This window comes from Mandrillus leucophaeus, unplaced genomic scaffold (assembly GCF_000951045.1).
Source record: "Mandrillus leucophaeus isolate KB7577 unplaced genomic scaffold, Mleu.le_1.0 Scaffold4, whole genome shotgun sequence".
NCBI classification, from domain to species: Eukaryota; Metazoa; Chordata; class Mammalia; order Primates; family Cercopithecidae; genus Mandrillus; species Mandrillus leucophaeus.
The window spans coordinates 4,903,639-4,909,445 of NW_012104253.1; positions in this window are offsets into that span (position 1 = coordinate 4,903,639).

Here is a 5,807-nt window from a genome sequence, read left to right on the forward strand (position 1 = left end):
CATTGTTTGAACCTTGACCTCATGCCCTGGGCTGTGCTAACCTGGGGGCTACTGAGGCACAGCTGTGGGGCCCAGAGGCCTGCAGGAGCCCCCCTCATCAGCCTGCCCATCTGCGCAGGCAGCAGGAACATAAGAAAAGGAATACTTAGAATTTAGGGGAAGTGAAAGGTTGGGACCATGTCCTTGGGGTGGGAGAGGGATCTGTCTCCAGAAAGCCACCAGTTTTCAGGTTTATTGATACCAGTTTTCCTTCACCACAAATTTTCACATTGTCTCTGATGTCCCAAGTACACCGCTGATTTTGAAAATGTGAATTATTCCCCCAGCTGTTTGATAAATTCTGCTGCAACACAGGTCATCTTAAGGATGCTCTGGGAGTTTCTCTTGGGGGAAGACGTAGTTCTGCAGATCAATTGCCTCATCCCCCCTGACAGCTGAGATAAATGTAACTCTTTGAGGCGTTGCCTGCGTTGCTCAGCAGGTTAGTTTACCTGCTGGACTGGGTGCTGGAGGCAAGCTTCATGTCTGTGTGAGACTGGGACATTTCCTGGCGTTGACGCCTGTACCTTTCCTCGGTTGTTGATGTGTACCAGAAGGAAGCATGTAATCGCCACCTGTCGTATCATCCTTACACCTGAGATACCTTACCAAAAATATTAAATAGTCTGTAAAGCTTAGTGTTAATTTCTAAAAGGCAATAGCATTGTAGTACTTGAGGTTTCTACTCTAGAAGCCCCACAGCCTTCTAGAACTTTGATGACAAATTTGTCCATAGAATTATCTTCTTATAGGATTAAAAGTTTTCAAGCCTAATAATAAATATTTTTTGAAAACATATATACAGTTCAAACATAAAATAACATAATGAGACAGCTGGGTTTTCAAACTATTCCCCGGCAAAGTTTGAGTTCCCGTGGAGCTGGGATAGCGCCAGACTGGAGTCGGGATCCCAAGCTCCTGTTCCAGCGCTACCTTCAATGGGTGTTGTGACTTTGGTTCCTGGCACCCAGTTTCTTCATTTACTTGTGAAAAGAATGGTACAAAATTGTCCAAAGTCCCTGCTTAAAAATTTAGCAACTGTTTTTCTGTCATTTCTCCATAGACAGACTTGGTTGTTAAGGTTATTGGATCAAAAAGAGATGAAGTCTGCTTCCAGTTGAGAACAGCCTCTGCATGACATAAAAATGGCGCCCACAAGAACAGAACTGTTTTGATGTCAGAAGACAGTATCTATTGAACAGCATTACTTTCCTGAGTTGGGTAGGATTGCCCTAAAATGACTCGCAAAGGCAGGCGAGACGCAGCACACATCAGTCATCCCCGTGGCCCCACTGCGGTTCGGCAGCTCTAGTGCTGCCTGCGCAGACACTTGGAGCTACAACTTAAGCATTTGAAAATTGAGGAAAAGTGATTAAATTGGCATTGAAGAACCCTCATTGCCATCTGTCATGAAAATAGACCTTTCTCTCAAATCATTTTAAAGTTTGCTTTCTTCTGAATGCTCTTGGATAAGAGGCTGTTGAGGCTAGTTACTGGAAACATGCCAGGCTCTGCTTCTGTTTCATTAGCTCTATGTGTTATTTGTGTAAATAGTTAGCAATTAGATTTCATCGGCCTAGAAAAACCTCCCTGTTTTTCATGTAAACTGGCAATTGATAGGTGGTTTTTCCCCAGTAGTTTCTAGAATAGACTCACTAAGAGGTGTATGTCATTTTTTTTTTTTTTTGAGAGATAGGGTAAGACATTAAAAATAGTTCCAGGTTCCCAATATACAGGGTTATGCTAAATTAAACCTCCACTTAAAAATGAGGAAATCAATTTTCTGTAAATCATCAGTTATACTTTCTTTTCTTTTTTTTTAAGACAGAGTCTCACTCTGTCGCCCAGGCTGAAGTGCAGTGGCACCGTGTCGGCTCACTGCAACCTTTGTCTCCTGGGTTCAAGCAGTTCTCCTGCCTCAGCCTCCCCAGTAGCTGCGATTACAGGTGCCCACTACCACGCCTGGCCAATTTTTGTATTTTTTAGTAGAGATGGAGTTTCACCATGTTGGCCAGACTGGTCTCGATCTCCTGACCTCAGGTGATCCGCCTGCCTCTGCCTCCCAAAGTGCTGGGAATACAGGTGTGAGCCACTGCACCCAGCCACCAGTTATATTTTCTTGGTGATTAGGACATACATCGTAGGAGCAAAAGAATAAAGCCAGTCCAAAGAAAGTGCATGTGACTTGACCTCAGAACCGAAATGGCAGTGACTGTAAAGAAAATAGGGAATGATAGTGGTGGCTGGTTTGGGGGCTGCTTTGCAGAGAGCCCAGATGTGACAGTGTTGATGGTAACCCTAGCTGTAGTGAGCAGCTGCTTGTGCACCGTGCTCGTGTTGTTATTGATTTGGCAAAACAAATGCGTGTAATGTGGGAGAGCTGCTAACCTGACCCAGGAATTTGACTCATTTTTATTTAAATGTCAGTTTGAGGCAGGTGTAGGGTAGGATCCAGTAATGTCATTAAGGGTCACCCTACTATTTTAATCAGCAGCCCCTTATCTAATGTATTCCTAAAATTCTGTGTGTAAATTGAATTTGAATAACTCGAATTGTATTTAAATGCACTGGCAAATTTGTTATTTAAATGAAGCTGCCCTGCTGGTCCTGGGTGTGCTTGGGCTGGAGAGAGGAAGTCTTAGCAGGGACATGATCTTCCTGTCTTCACAGATTTGAAGAGCTGTCTCCTGAAGGAGGGTGAGACTCATTCTGGGTCTGCAAAAGGCACAGCTAGGGCCAGGGGTTGGGTGGCGGAATTCAGCCAGGGGAGGGAGCACTCCCTAACGCCTGCTGTGAGAGGGCACGTGTCTGCTGCTCCGGAGGTGAGGCAGCCACTGGGGTGTCTGGACCACTCAGACCTGGTTCCAGGCGTGGGATCCTGGGCCAGTTAGGAGCTTCCGTCACCTCCTTCAGGGAGCCTCACGCTCTCCACCTCAGTAGTGCTGGGTGTGTTGAAAAACTGGGTGCTGCACCTGCGCATGTTAAACAGCCAGTGAATGCTTGTGATGACCATCTTCTAAGCCAGAGCCACTCCCGGGAGGCAGGAGATGTTCCTAGGACTGGGGATGGCAAAATCATCCATGCTGTGCCAGCAAGCAGCGGGCGTCATCTGTCCATTGGTTTGGGAACCTCAGCCCTGGACCTAGCAACAGTTGTGTTCTTAGTGGAACACAGATTCTGTGGGTAATTCAGAGACTCAAGAAGCCCTGCCCTCGAGGCACCGAGGCAGACTTCTGAACAGTAGGCGTGGCAGAGCGTGCCAGGCTGCGTGAGCGGGTGGACATATGCTTTGGCGCTGGAGATGGTGGCATGTGGCTGGGCTTAGGGCTCCGTTGGTGAGATATGGAGGTGGGGTGAGCCCTTGAGGGTAAGGAGGGAGGCAGGGAAGAGCCAGCCATGCACAGGAGGGACTGAGAAGTTCAGGCTTCTGGGGGGCAGTCCTGTGAAGATGCTGGTTACTGGTTCCTGACCGCCGTGCTGGCACCCGGCTGCCTGCAGGGAGAGCATGCGTGCAGTTGTGCAGATCTCATAATGGATGGACTTCAGGAGGGCGCCTCCTGGTGATTGCCACTCCCTTCACAGATGCCACCCTCGGTAGATCCCTTAGAAACAAGGTGAAAGGGTTGGGGAGCCCCCGTGTGTGGACTCAGGAGCAGTTTATGGAGTTGGGAATCCTAACTCAGGTCATCACACCACCGTCCATCAGCTCTTGGTCTTTATTTAAACAGCCTTGTGATACCTTCTCACTTCTGGGCAGCTTTTCTTGGCCCAAATGCAGGTGTCTCTGTGCACGCACATGTGTGTCACCTATTTCTATATAAACCTACTTTGTATATATGAGCACATACATACACACATATGAATACATATATACGTGTGTGTATAGAAAACTTTCCCCAAACTCATATTCTTCCCCTTTGGGCAACAGAGAAGCTCCTCAACATGGGTCAGGTGAAACTTGACATGAAAATGAACTTGGAAATGCTGGTGCTGGTGAGGCCCTGTGTGGCCCTGCCTGGCTGTTTGAATTTCTATAGTCTTGTACAGCACCTGATGCAGAGTGCGGGCTCTGGGGAGGCTTCCAGACTGACTGAACAATCACGGTCAAGTGGGAGGCCCCCATGCCTCTGAAGTCCCAGGGTGGCGTTAAAATCACACTCCTTTCTTCTCTTTCCATTTCCCCGCCCTCCTCTCCTTGCTTCCTGTTTCTGCGGCTTGTACCTGACTCCTCAAGAGTGTTCTGGTAGAAAAGAATCAAGTTGTGGCTTGAACCTCAAACATCCTTCCCCATCTTAATGAGGTTCCGGAGGAGCTCCTTGTAGGATCCCAGAGTCAGCTTCAAGTCCTAGGAAGGCACCTGGAGGACGCGTGAGGGTGGGCTTCCCCTGCCAGCTCTGCCCCTTTCTGCAGGGTGTGCAGAGCTTCCCACCCTCACACTCCACCCGTCATTCGTGCAAAACTTACTCTTCAAGAAGGAACCAATGAGCAGATTCTTACCTGAGTGTCTAGTCCATGAAGAGTGAGTGCACTTTAGCCCATACACAAAATTTTAGCCCAGAGAAGCAGCTCATCCCAAACATGGGCTTTGAAATCTGCAGAACCTAAAATATAATCCTGACCCCCTACCTTCCCCTACCATCTGTGACCCACAGCAAGTTTCTTGATGCGCAGGGTCTTGATTTTCTCATACGCAAAATGGAATAACCCCAGGAGGTTACTGCAATAGTAGATGTAAATCTGGCACAGTGCCTGGGACACAGTAGCTATCTGGTGGTTGGTTCCCACTGTGACTGGCTGAGCGATGTCAGTCAGCCTGAGATCTGGACTAATGGCTGACTGGAGGCACATTCTGAGTTGTGGGGGTTTCCGTGGGTGGTGAAATACTCAGCCGTGTGGCTTCAACATGTGGACCTCCCGTCTGTACCCCACTGTCACATTCTCTGTGCCTTTCCCAGACTTGGCACATATCTCAAACTGATAATACTTGGTGACTGACTTTATGCATACATATATATATTTCAGTATGAGCTACCATCCAACAAGCACCTGTGAATTTGGCTTTAAGTTTTCAAGCAACTCAAACCCTCCCCTAAATGCAGCTGCAAATGACAACTTACTGAACAGCAAGAGATGGCAGTTATGATTGTGTGCCGCCCCACCCAGCCTAGTTTTGGAAATAATACCCTAGCTGGCACCAGGAAATAATACTCTAGCCCTGGAATATGTTGTCAGGTGAATCCTGAAATGCATCTAGAAAAACAGTTTTTGCTTTCTCATACAAAAATTAAAATGTTTGTTTTATTTTGGTCATCGACAATTGTCAAAATAACTAGCCTTGGGCTAATGTTATCTAATGTAAGTGTTGACACCATTAAGACTGCAGTATAATTAGTCATGAAATGTAGTCATAACACTCCTTGGATTTTAAAAGGACCAGAATGAGTGTTTTTGAAAAGTTGTATCGGGGAAAAAAGGAAAATGGAATTGAATTTCCTGCCCCGCGCTTGTGTGATGAGTATCAGCCTAGATCAGACTCAGGGTGGTGAATAACCTCCTTCCCTTCTTACAGCCCTGCTCTTAAAAAGCAGGTGCCATGACAGAAACCCCGACAAACTGCAGGCTGTCACCAAGGTGGTGCTTTACATAAAAGCGGGTTTCAGTGTTATTTTTGCAAGACTTGAGCCCTGAGTGGATACTGAGCATGGAGCAGCCTGGTTTTGTACACTTCTGCCACATGTTGAGATGCCGTGGGAGCCGGTGACTCACGC